Consider the following 12495-nt stretch of genomic DNA (forward strand, 5'->3'; position numbering starts at 1 on the left):
TGCAGTCCAAGGGACTTTCAAGAGTCTTCTCCAACACCACAGTTCAAAAGCATCAATTCTTCGGCACTCACCTTTTTCACAGTCCAACTCTCACATCCATACATGACCACTGGAAAAATCATAGCCTTGACTAGACGGACCTTTGTTGGCAAAGTAATGTCTCTGCTTTATAATATGCTGTCTAGGTTGGTCATAACTTTCCTTCCAAGGAGTAAGCGTCTTTTAATTTCATGGCTGCAGTCACCATCTGCAGTGATTTTGGAGCCCAAAAAAATTAAGTCTGACACTGTTTCCCCATCTATTTCCCTTGAAGTGATGGGACCAGATGCCATGATCTTAGTTTCCGAATATTGAGCTTTAAGCCAACTTTTTCACTCTCCTCTTTGACTTTGATCAAGAGGCTTTTTAGTTCTTCTTAATCTATAAATATTTGTATGTTGGGGGAATATGCTTATTTTTCCTCCCCATAAGAGTGTGTGATCAATAAGAGTGACAGTCTCTTGCTCTACTTGAGAGGACTTCTCCTTTTAGCTGTTGAGATGTGAAAATTCTGTTACCTTCGTTATCAAGCTCTGGATGTGTGTTACACACATTTATGAAAAACTTAGCAACTCTTAGCAGGACTCTGGCCTTGATTGTGATAGGAGCTTCCATTTCTCCTCTGTATAAATGAAGTGCTAATTGCATGGACTGTTATTCACAGATTTATAACTTATTCTTCAGGAACATGATTAAAAAATAATGAACTTTTATTATTAACTTAAATTATCAATTATATATTAATGTGTCAGACCAAAGACTTAGTTATCTTAAAAAGATTTGTTATCTGACATGTTGGAAGGAATTAAGAATCCTGGTTAATAAAAAATTCTTTTAAACTAAAAATTATACCGGTGGGATTTCTTGAGCACTAGAAAAATGAATACTTGTTTAAAAAAAAAAAATTAAAGCAAAGGAAGCAGCACATCCCGAGTCCCAGATGGCAGATAACGCGATGCTGGGTAGAAGCAGGAGAGTAACGGGGGTGAGGGAGTACAGAACTTAGGGTATTTATTCCATTTCCTTGTTTAAAAGAGAAGGGGGGTCATAAAATAGTCCATATGAAGATCACTGTGAGAATCTAGTTTTCAAAAAATGTGTTTGAAAGATATTTCAGACATTCTTCTGATAAATGCTATACAAAAATCCATGTACTGCTTACCTTACCACTTCCTTTCAGCTTTCAACTCTCAAATGCTGGATCATTAATGTCATTCCAGAAAACTTTGATGCAGACTACTCTTCTATATGGATTACCTAAGAATGAGGATGAAACAGACATTTTCAGATGTACAGAAACTAAGAATTTACCATAAAAATTGCCTCATTAAAGGAACTTCTAAAAGGTGGACTTCATGGAGGAAGAATGTTATCCCAAAGTCTGAAATGTAAGAAGTAATAGTGAGTAGAGAAAATAGTAAGTCCTTGAGCAAATCTAAAGAAATATTGATAGTGTAAAACAATGTCTAATTTATGGGAGGAGAAAACAATATAAACATTCTAGTTATCCCATTGCCTATAAGCCTAGTATGTGTAAGGTAGGTAACTGAAATTACATCAGTCTAAATAGCTTGTATTACTCTGAAGGAAAGTAAAGATGGGCCAACTTTAGACTTAAGTTTTAACTTGACAATTTGAAGAACTGCCTCTAAAATTAATATGTGCTCCAGTAGTATATGTTGAAACAAAGGGGAAAACAAAATATTAACAAACACAGGAGAAAAAGCGGATAGGACAAATGAGCCCAAAATACTGGGGTCGAGGAAAATCCGGTTATAGATGTGCTGCACTCTTCTGTGAGAAATCTTAGGTCGTTAGATTAGATTTTTAATAATCTGCCCTGTCCTTCTTAAAGAAATGCTACTAGGGAGGTGGGTGGGAGGCTCAAGAGGGAGGGGATATATGTGTACATATAGCTGATTCTGGGCTTCCCTGGTGGCTCAGCTGGTAAAGAATCTGCCTGCAGTTTGGGAGACCTGGGTTTGATCCCTGGGTTGGGAAGATCCCCTGGAGGAGGGCATGGCAACCCACTCCAGTATTCTGGCCTGGAGAATTCCATGGGCAGAGGAGCCTGGCAGGCTACAGTCCATGGGGTCGCAAAGAGTCAGACATGGCTAAGCGACTAAGCACAGCACACAGCAAATAGTTGATTCACTTTGTTGTAGAGCAGAAACTAACACAACAGTGTAAAGTGGTTTTACTCCAATTAAAAAAAAAAAAAAAAACATCTAAAACAAAAATACAGAAATGTTGAGAGCCTAAAGATGAAAAAGACTAGAAAGATAGGAGCTGTGAAAGCAGACTTTATAACTATGGTAATATTTTCTTTTTTTAATGAAGATCACTTGCTAATGATAGAAGGTTAAGTTTATATGTCCTTTGTAAGATAACTTCAAAAACATAAAGCAGAAATTTCAAGAACTACAAGGAGAAATCAACAATCACCATCATAGTAGATATTTTAATGTACGTGGGAGACCAATCAGTTAAAAACGTTAGTTAAAGATAGAGAATCTAAGCACAAGTTCAGACTTGATCTCATGGACATACATAGAACTCTACAGACAAAATGAGAATGCATATCTTGAATACAAAAGGAACATTTATGAAAACTGATCATGTGCTATGAGAAGACATCAGATTTCAAAGAATCAATATGGAGCTAATTTTTCTTCATTATAATGCAGTTGTCAGAAGTCAACAACAAAAAGGATAACTAGAAAGCTTCCAAATTTAGAAAAACATTTAATTTCTAAATAGCAATTCACATAAGTTCTATTCACAATTAAACAATACTAACATACAAATCAGAGAAGGCAATGGCACCCCACTCCAGTACTCTTGCCTGGAAAATCCCATGGACGGAGGAGCCTGGTGGGCTGCAGTCCATGGGGCTGCTAAGAGTCGGACACGACTGAGCGACTTCACTTTCACTTTCATGCATTGGAGAAGGAGATGGCAACCCACTCCAGTGTTCTTGCCTGGAGAATCCCAGGGACGGGGGAGCCTGGTGGACTGCCGTCTGTGGGGTCACACAGAGTCGGACACGACTGATGTGACTTAGCAGCAGCAGCAGGTTGCTCATAACTTTGCTTTCAAGAGGCAAGCGTCTTTTAATTTCATGGCTGCAATCAACATCCGCAGTGATTTTGTAGCCCAGAACAGTAAAGTCAGTCACTATTTCCACTGTTTCCCCATCTATTTGTCATGAAGTGATGGGACCAGATGCTGTGATCTTAGTTTTCTGAATGTTGAGCTTTAAGCCAACTTTTTCACTCTCCTCTTTCACTTTCATCAAGAGGTTCTTTAGTTCTTCTTCACTTTCTGCCATAAGGCTGGTGTCATCTGCATATCTGAAGTTATTTATATTTCTCCTGGCAATCTTGATTCCAGCTTATGCTTCATCCAGCCCAGCATTTCTCATGATGTACTCTGCATATAAGTTAAATAAGCAGGGTGAAAATATACAGCCTTGACGGACTCCTTTTCCTATTTGGAACCAGTCTATTGTTCCATGTCCAGTTCTAACTGTTGCTTCCTGACCTGTATACAGGTTTCTCAAGGGGCAGGTCAGGTGGTCTGGTATTCCCATCTGTTTCAGAATTTTCCACAGTTTAATGTGATCCAAACAGTCAAAGGCTTTGGCATAGTCAATAAAGCAGAAATAGATGTTTTTCTGGAATTCTCTCGCTTTTTTGATGATCCAGCGGATATGGGCAATTTGATCTCTGGTTCCTCTGCCTTTTCTAAAACCAGCTTGAACATCTGGAAGTTCACGGTTCACATATTACTGAAGCCCGGCTTGGAGAATTTTGAGCATTACTTTACTAGCAGATGAGATGAGTGCAATTGTGCCGTAGTTTGAGCATTCTTTGGAATTACCTTTCTTTGGAATTGGAATGATAACTGACCTTTTCCAGTCCTGTGGCCACTGCTGAGTTTTCCAAATTTGCTGGCATATTGAGTGTAGCACTTTCATAGCATCATCTTTAAGAATTTGAAATAGCTCAACTGGAATTCTATCACCTCCACTAGCTTTGTTGGTAGTGATGCTTTCTAAGGCCCACCTGACTTCACAGTCTAGTGCTTAGTTTTCTTTAATTTCATGCAAAACAACTTTGTTAGATTGTATTGTGACAGCTGTCATATGACCATGTATTAAAAAAAAAACAACAAAATTTGTGTAGCCATTTTAAGATTGAAGATGGAAGAAACAAAGCAATATTTTTGGCATATTATGGCTTATTATTTCAAGAGAGGTAAAAGCACAGCTGAAATGAAAAAAAAAATTTTGCCGTGTATGGAGGTGGTGTGACATTAAATGTGCGGTTTGCAGTTTCCTGCTGGAAATTTGCTGGATGATGCTCCACAGTTGGTTGACCAGTTTGAAGTTGATAGTGGTCAAATCGAGACTTTAATTGAGAACCATCAACATTATACTACTCAAGAGAGAGCCCACATATTCAAAATATCCAAAAAAGCATTGAAAATCGTTTGCACCAGCCTGGTTGGTAATTGCTTTGATGTTTTGGTTCCACACAAGTTAAGGGAATAAAACCTTTCTGACTTGTTTTTCCACATGGGATGCTCTACTTAAATGTAATGAAAATGTTCCGTTTTTAAAACAAATTGTGACAAGCGATAAAAAAAAAATGGATACTGTGTGAGAATGTGAATGGAAAAGATAATGGAGCAGGCAAAATGACCCACCACCAACCACACCAAAGCCCAGTCTAGATCCAGAGAAGGTGATGTTGTGGGAGTGGAAGGGAGTCCTCTATCATGAGCTCCTTCTGGAAAACCTAATGACTAATTCCAATAAGCATGCCTCCCAGTTAGACCAACCGAAAGCAGCAGTCCGTGTAAAACGTCTGAAATTAGTCAATAGAAAACACATAATCTTCCATCAGGATAGTGCAAGACCGCATGTTTCTTTGATGACCAGGCTGAAACTGTTACAGCTTGACTAGAAAGCTTGGCTGATTGCTTCCTTCCTTCCTTCATTCATTTATTTTGGTCTTTGCAAAATTCTCTTAATGGAAAAAAATTTCAGTTCCCTGGAAGACTGTAAAAGGCACCTGGCGCAATTCAAAAAGATAAAAAGCTTGGGGAAGATGGAATTATGAAGCTGCCTGAAAAATGGCAGAAGATAGTGGCACAAAGTGGTGAGAGCATGTTGTTCAATACAGTTCTTGGTGAAAATGAAAACTATGCCTCTTATTTTTACTTAAAAACTGAGAGAACTCTTTGGCCAACCACTGTTTGGCACTAAAGACAATCAACAAACAATTCAATGAAAGGTAAATAGTATCGCAGCCAAGTTGGTTTATTCCGGGGTCACAAGGCGGGTCTAGCATTTGAATGTCAGTAAAGTTTGCTATGTAAACTAGATTAAAGGGGGGAAAGTTACAATAACAATGCAGAAAAAGTGTTTGATAGAATTCAGTTATTCCCTGATAAATCACTGTAATTTTCTCACAAACAGATTAAAGTTTTAAAAATGTGAGTGCATAAGTAGATACAGAGAAGCTTTTAATAAAATTGAACATCTTTTCACAATATTAACTCCAGAAGATAATTTCCTTGAATAAGAAGTAGCTACAAAAATCCCACTGTAAAGATTCCTACATAGTGAAATAGTAGAAGTGGTCTCTTTAAAATCAAGAACAAGTCAAAAATGGGTACTGTCCCTTCAAATATTGTACGAAAAGGGTCAGCACAATAAGGCAAGGAAAATGAATAAAAGGCTTAAGGGAGAAATAAAATTGTCATTATTGTAAGATTGTACAGTTGTGTACATGGAAATCCAAAAGCCATCTATAAAGAGATGTTAGAACTGAGTTTAACAAAATTGCTAGTTATAAGATCAACATTTAAATATTTTCTGAATACCAGCAACGGGATTAGAAAAATGGAATTTTGAAAGTGTACAATATCAACTGTAACTAAAAGTATACCTTAAAAATCTCACAAAAATACGCAAACCCCTTTGGGAGAGAATCACAAAGCTCACTTTTATGCACTGGAGAAGGAAATGGCAACCCACTCCAGTGTTGTTGCCTGGAGAATCCCAGGGACAGAGGAGCCTGGTAGGAGGCCGTCTATGGGGTTGCACAGAGTCGGACACGACTGAAGCGACTTAGCAGCAGCATGTTGAAAGAAGCTAAAGAAAACTGAAACGAGTGGAGGGAGGTGGCATGCTCGTAAGGTGAGAGACTCGGTGTTATAGACATCAGCTCTGCAACTGAGACATTAATCGCGTGCAATTCCTGTCAAAATCCTGACTTTTCCTTTTCATTTTGGAACTTAAATGATTCTTAATTTCTTAAATTTAGTAGAGCAAGGAACCAAGAATAGCCAAGAGCCTTGTATCAGTTCAGGTCTTTCAGGAGACAGATACCAAATGTGGTTAGAAGTAAAAGATGTGAAGGATAAAGAGAAGGAGCAGGAGGAGGCGGCTAGGGTGTGGGGCGGGGGGTAGCCTTCAGAGTGTGCCGCCGGTCTGATGCCCATGGGGGAAGGAAGGGCTGACAGGGAGAGCTTGGTTCTGGCCACACAACCCCGAGAAAATCTTGGCCTGACCACAGCGAGCTCTGGTGCAGAGATGGCAGAGAGGTCCTCAATTGGGCCAGCCTTAGTCCCCTGCCCTGCTCAGGCCCTGGTTAGCTGCACAGGAGGGGCGCTACCTTGCTTCAATCGCGGCTGATCCAGAAGATGCTTTAGGTGGAGGCTGTCAACTAACCCCACCCCTTGTGGCAGATGCCAATTAAAGGAAATTGATCAGCGCGCCGGTGTTCTCAACAAACCCACCCATGTATGGAGCTTAATACAGGTCAGAAGTAGCAAATCACTGTGGGAAGGATGGACTCTTCACATGGCAGTAAGGATAGCTGACACATGGAAAAAAGTGAAACTGAATCGTGTGTGTGTGTGTGTGTGTGTGTGTGTATAAAATATTTAGAAACCCATTCCAGCGGTTAAAGACCTTAATGTAAAAACAAAACATTAAAAACTAGGGAAGACTATGAGAATATACTTGTGATCTTGGAGAAGGGAAATACTTATTGAAGTAGACATAAAAAGCAATCAACCATAACAAAGAAAATTTTGACATTAAAACTTTGACAGAAATTAACACAACATTGTAAAGCAACTATACTCCAATAAAAAACTTTAAAAAAATTGAACATTTATTCACTGAAAGATAAAGTGAAAAGCTACAAACTGAAAGTGTATTTGTAAAACCCATGTAAAGAGCATGTTTAATACCCAAACCAAATTATATACATATATGGCATATATATATATATGAATATACATATTATAATTTTTCCTGTTCATTAGCTTTTCTAATTCATTATAAGTCATTTATACATATGTTGTCAAAGGAGGCAATGGCATCCCACTCCAGTACTCTTGCCTGGAAAATCCCATGGATGGAGGAACCTGGTGGGCTGCAGTCCATGGGATAGTGAAGAGTCAGACGCGACTGAGCGACTTCACTTTCCCTTTTCACTTTCATGCATTGGAGAAGGAAATGGCAACCCACTCCAGTGTTCTTGCCTGGAGAATCCCAGGGACGGGGGAGCCTGGTGGGCTGCCGCCTATGGGGTCGCACAGAGTCAGACACGACTGAAGTGACTTAGCAGCAGCAGCAGTAGCATACATATGGTGTACACACAAATCAATCAGGAAAAAATCAATGCATAGAAAAATAGGCAAAACATTTGGAGGCATTTCACAGAAGGGATTCCGTAGTGGCTTAGATGGTAAAGTGTCTGCCTGCAATGTGGAATACCTGGGTTGGATCCCTGGGTCAGGAAGATCCCCTGGAGAAGGAAATGGCAACCCTCTCCAGTATTCTTGTCTGGAAAATCCTATGGACAGAGGAGCCTGGTGGGCTACAGTCCATGAGGTCACAGTTAGATACGACTGAGCGACTTCACTTTACTTCACAAAAGGAGAAACAGGAATAGTCAGAAAAAATATGAAATGAAGTTCAATCTCATTGGTAATTGGAAAAGCAGGTTAAGATCTCAGTAAAGTGTCATTTCATACACACCTGGATGACAGCCCTGAAGAAGGCAGGCAATAAAAAGAAGTCCAATTCAGTACTGGTGGGAATGCAAACCCACATGGAACAGCACTTAGGAAAGTAATGTAGCATTGTTTTATAAAGTTAAACACAAATCTCTGTAGTCTGGTATGTATCCTTGCTCACGTACAGCAGGAGAGATGTATACATCTATTGGCATTGTACCAGCAAGAGCTAGAGTCAAGTAAAACTTTCACTCACTACAGAATGGGTAAGCAAATGGTAGCATCGATACTATGGAGCACTCAACAGCATTAAAAATGAATGCACTACTGCATGATACATAAACATCAGATAAATCTTAGAAGCATCGTGTTGAATTTTCTTAAAAGACTGCAGAAGAATACATTCAGCAAAATACCTTTTTTGATAGCTTTATTGAGGTATAATTCACATACCATAAAATTTACTCATTTAGAGTATACTCTGGTGGGTTTTAGTTTAATATTTAGAATTCTGCAGCTATTTAATTTTAGAAAATTTTCATCACCCTTACAAGAAACTCCATATCCACTGTCAGTCACTCTCCCCAGCCCCTGGCAACCACTAGTCTACTTTCTGGCTCTAGGTTTGCCTATTCTGGACATTTCCTGTAAATGGAATCACACAATCGGTGGCCTTCTCTGAGGCTCCTGTCACTTAGGATAACGTTTTCAATGTTGCAGTGTCAGTCCTTCATTACTTTTTATTGCCATATGATATTCTATTATAGAAGTATATACCATTTAAAAAATTCCTTCAGTTGATTGACATTTAGGTTGCTTTCAATTTGGGGCTGCTATGAATAACACTTAGGTCAGATGGTAAAGAATATGCCTGCAATGCAGGAGACCAGGGTTCAATCCCTGGGTTGGGAAGAGCTCCTGGAGAAGGGAGTGGTTACCCAGCCCAGTTTTTTTGCCAAAAAATCCCACGGACAGAAGAGCCTGGAAAGCTACAGTCCATGGGGTTGCAAAGAGTCAAATGAGACTAATACTTTTCACTTTTCATGAATAATGCTGCCATGAACACTGGTGCGTTTATATTTGGAGATTCTTTTAAAATAAGGTTCAAAGAGGGACTTCCCTGGCAGTCCAGTGGTTGGGCGTCGCACATCCACTCTGTGGAGCGTGGGTTCCATCCCTGGTAGGGGAAATAAGATCCCACATGTTGCGTGATGTGGCAGGAGCGGGGGAAAAAAGGTTCAAAGACAAAACTAAACGTGTGCTAACGTCAGAAAAAGAAGGGGACGGCAAAATGAGATTTAGGGATGTTCCATATTTTTTTTTTTGGCGGCATCTCAGGCATGTGGGATCTTAGCTCGCCGACCAGGGATCATACCCGGCCACCACCCCCCTGCCCCCACAGTGGAAGTGTGGAGTCTGAACTGCTGGAGCACCAGGGAAGTGCCCACTAAGGTTCATTTTTAATGCATCTCATAACTTGTGTTCATAGGTTACAGTAGTTAGAACATATACACCCAAATGCATAGGAATAGGGTGCTCAGGCCTCAACAGCCTGTAAAAGTCTGATGGTTGGATGTGGGGAGATGCTGGCCTCTAAAATCTGCAATAGGTTTTGATTTCTGAGGGAGACCTGGGTTCTTCTCATTTCCCAAGTACGTTTTCCACTTTCCAGGTGTGTTCATTTCCTGAGCACTTTGAGTTCTGACGGCTGAATCGGCCTGTGTCTGGACTGCCTGCCTAGCTTTCTCTGTCACCTGTTTTACTGGTCCACAGGGTGCCCCCACCCACCCAGCTTTCTAGCCTCAGAAACTGTGTTGCTGTTGTCTCCTCCCCTCTCCTTGTCTTTATGGATTTCTACTCCCCCACTTTCCTGTCACTGTATTTTGGCTCCAGGAGGAATTGGAGGTAAATGGGTATGTTCAACTGCTGAGGTTACCCAGAGATTTTTGAGCCTGGGTTTCTTATTGCTTGCAGCTAATGGCATCCTGATGTTATCGACAGTATTTTCACACAGAAATATTCTATGACATGGTATTTAGTATTCCCTCTTATAGATGCACAATTATTTAATCATGCTTGAATATGTGAGTGCTTCCAATTTCCTGAATATTTAAAAATAGAATTTAGAAATATATTTACTGCAATGTTATGTTATCAAATGTCTCGAGGAGGTTTTTTCCAGTTTATACTCCTGCTCTCAGTGGAGAATACCAGTATCTTCACACTGACAACAGAGAGTACTTACTTTATTTACACTGTACACTTTATTTTCTAATTATATTCATTTAAAAAAACTCAGAAAATACTATCAAGAAACAGAGCAGTCATAACCCCACCATCCAGAGATGGCCACTATTAGTATTTGGAGCGTATTCTGGGCTTCTCTCCGCATGTGTGTGCGCACTGTGAGGCACTGTTTGGCTTTGTTTTGCTTCGCTCTGGTCGTGTTCTTGCTCTGCTTACTTGGCAGTGTGCTGTGGACACCGTGCCGCAGCAGTACTGATTAGTCATTGTCAAAGCTCTGATACCATTGCTTGCTTAACCTACCCCATCGAGGGATGTTCAGGTTGTTTAAGGATGTAGGAAAAGATGCAGACATGTAGCTTTGAGGTAATACACATTTTTCCCTTAGATAAATAAAGAGACACTGCTTGGTTAGCAGATGTTTACTTTTTGGAGTTCTTCGTCCACTACTTACTGCTGAAGGCTGCAGAAACAGCAGAGCCAGGAAGGCTCCGACAGTATTGTTTGATCTGCGTCATTCAATTCCTGTACTTTTAACTTGTGTGAACTAATGAATTTACACTTGGCCTACTCTGGCAAAATGTGTAATGTGTAATTTCAAACTCTTGCTAAGCTAAAGAGAGGGGCACTTGACCCTGTCTGTATTTATATTTTCATAACATAAAGTTCAGATTTCAACCCTGATGGGAACTGCAAAATGCTATAATTCATGTGAATGCTATTCAAAACACAAATTATTCAATAACAAATCATTCAATATTTAGGAAGTTTGCATCTGTTTTATGTAGTATGTCTAAATTAAGAATATGGGGTAATATTTAGAGTATTCTTAGCCTGATATATTACATCACATATGAAGTCTTAAATTGACATGAATTAGCCTATACATCTTTAAATATTTGCAAAATTTTATTTTATATGAGCCTGTAATAAATGACTGTATTACAATTCAGAAGCTGAAAAGTGTAGTGAGAATTGCCATGGGAACCTTAATGTGATAACCCCTTGCTTTCATTTAAATTTCATTTTTAATATTACATTAACATTTTTGCATTTAATAGATAGATATTTGAATTAATATTGAAGTACCCTCTCTAATATAAATAAAATATAAGAAATGAAAATGTGATTTTTCTTTCAGTGAACAAATGAACATATAATCCAAGATCTCATAGAAATAACAGCACTTGAGTTTTAAATTATTGGATTTCATTCATTTATTTTGAAGTTTCTTAAAGGATCCCTTTTAAAAGATTAAGAAATATTTATGGATAGCCACATAACTCATGTCTTTGACATTTCAAATACGGTTCAGAATTTTCTGAAGGCTATTTGGGGGCAATTTACTTCACGGTGCCTTGATTTATTCTGTATATTTCAAACTCGATGACCTCAGATGCCTCTCCCACCTCAATAAATCCATATTAGTATACCAATCATTTATAGGTGGATACACTTAATCTTACTTAAAACAAAACACAATATTACCAAATACAGATTCATCTATTTAAGTTTATTATAGATAATAAAAATCTAACTCATGCCAGAGATATAGGGTACTTTTTTATTACAAAGGAATCTTGACTGCACTAAGTAAATATTCACTCAGATTATACATGGATTGTGTGGTTAAAGTTGAAATGAATATATAAAATTTATGGACAGCAGAATCTTTGGTTGAAAGTCTCTCAGGTGTCAGGAGTCTCTGGTTCTCTAACGCACTACAGCCAACTAAATCTTAACTCTGTGCAAATCATTTAATCTCTTGTGTGTGAAACAAAAAGAGTAGTGAATTCCCTGGCAGTCCAGCAGTTAGGACTCAGCACTCTCACTGTTGCTGTGGCCCAGGGTTCAGTCCCTAGTTGGGGATCTAAGATCCCACAAACTGCACACCCAAGAGAAGAGCCATGTGAAAGGGAGGGCGGTCTGGAATAGGGCAGGAAATGACACCATCACTAGTTACACACCTGGAGCGAGCTACAGCAGTAGGGAGTGGATCTTGGTGTGCGTCAAGGGAATGAGTGACTACTAGCGTTAAGATGATTCTTTGCTTTCTTCTGGAGAGGAAGTGAGGGCATCTGACGCAATCTGGATACAATAAGAGGATATGAGTAGATCCAGGTGGTGCAAGCGGTTGACTGTATCATACTCTGTTCTGTACGAACCAAACTC

At 39.3% G+C, this 12495-nt stretch overlaps 1 long non-coding RNA gene across 3 annotated transcripts in view; it reads left to right on the top strand.

The window, feature by feature from the left end:
- Window positions 1-1259: 1259 nt before the first annotated feature.
- LOC147373410 (uncharacterized) overlaps window positions 1260-12495 on the top strand; it is a 29116-nt gene continuing 17880 nt past the window's right edge. For all 3 annotated transcript variants that reach the window (XR_015161884.1, XR_015161883.1, XR_015161882.1), the window contains exon 1: window positions 1260-1427. This is a non-coding gene — a long non-coding RNA (uncharacterized LOC147373410). The remainder of the gene's footprint in view (window positions 1428-12495) is intronic.

This window comes from Bos grunniens, chromosome 4 (assembly GCF_055505025.1).
Source record: "Bos grunniens cultivar Pamir isolate PY7600 chromosome 4, Bosgru_T2T1.0, whole genome shotgun sequence".
Taxonomy (NCBI): Eukaryota; Metazoa; Chordata; class Mammalia; order Artiodactyla; family Bovidae; genus Bos; species Bos grunniens.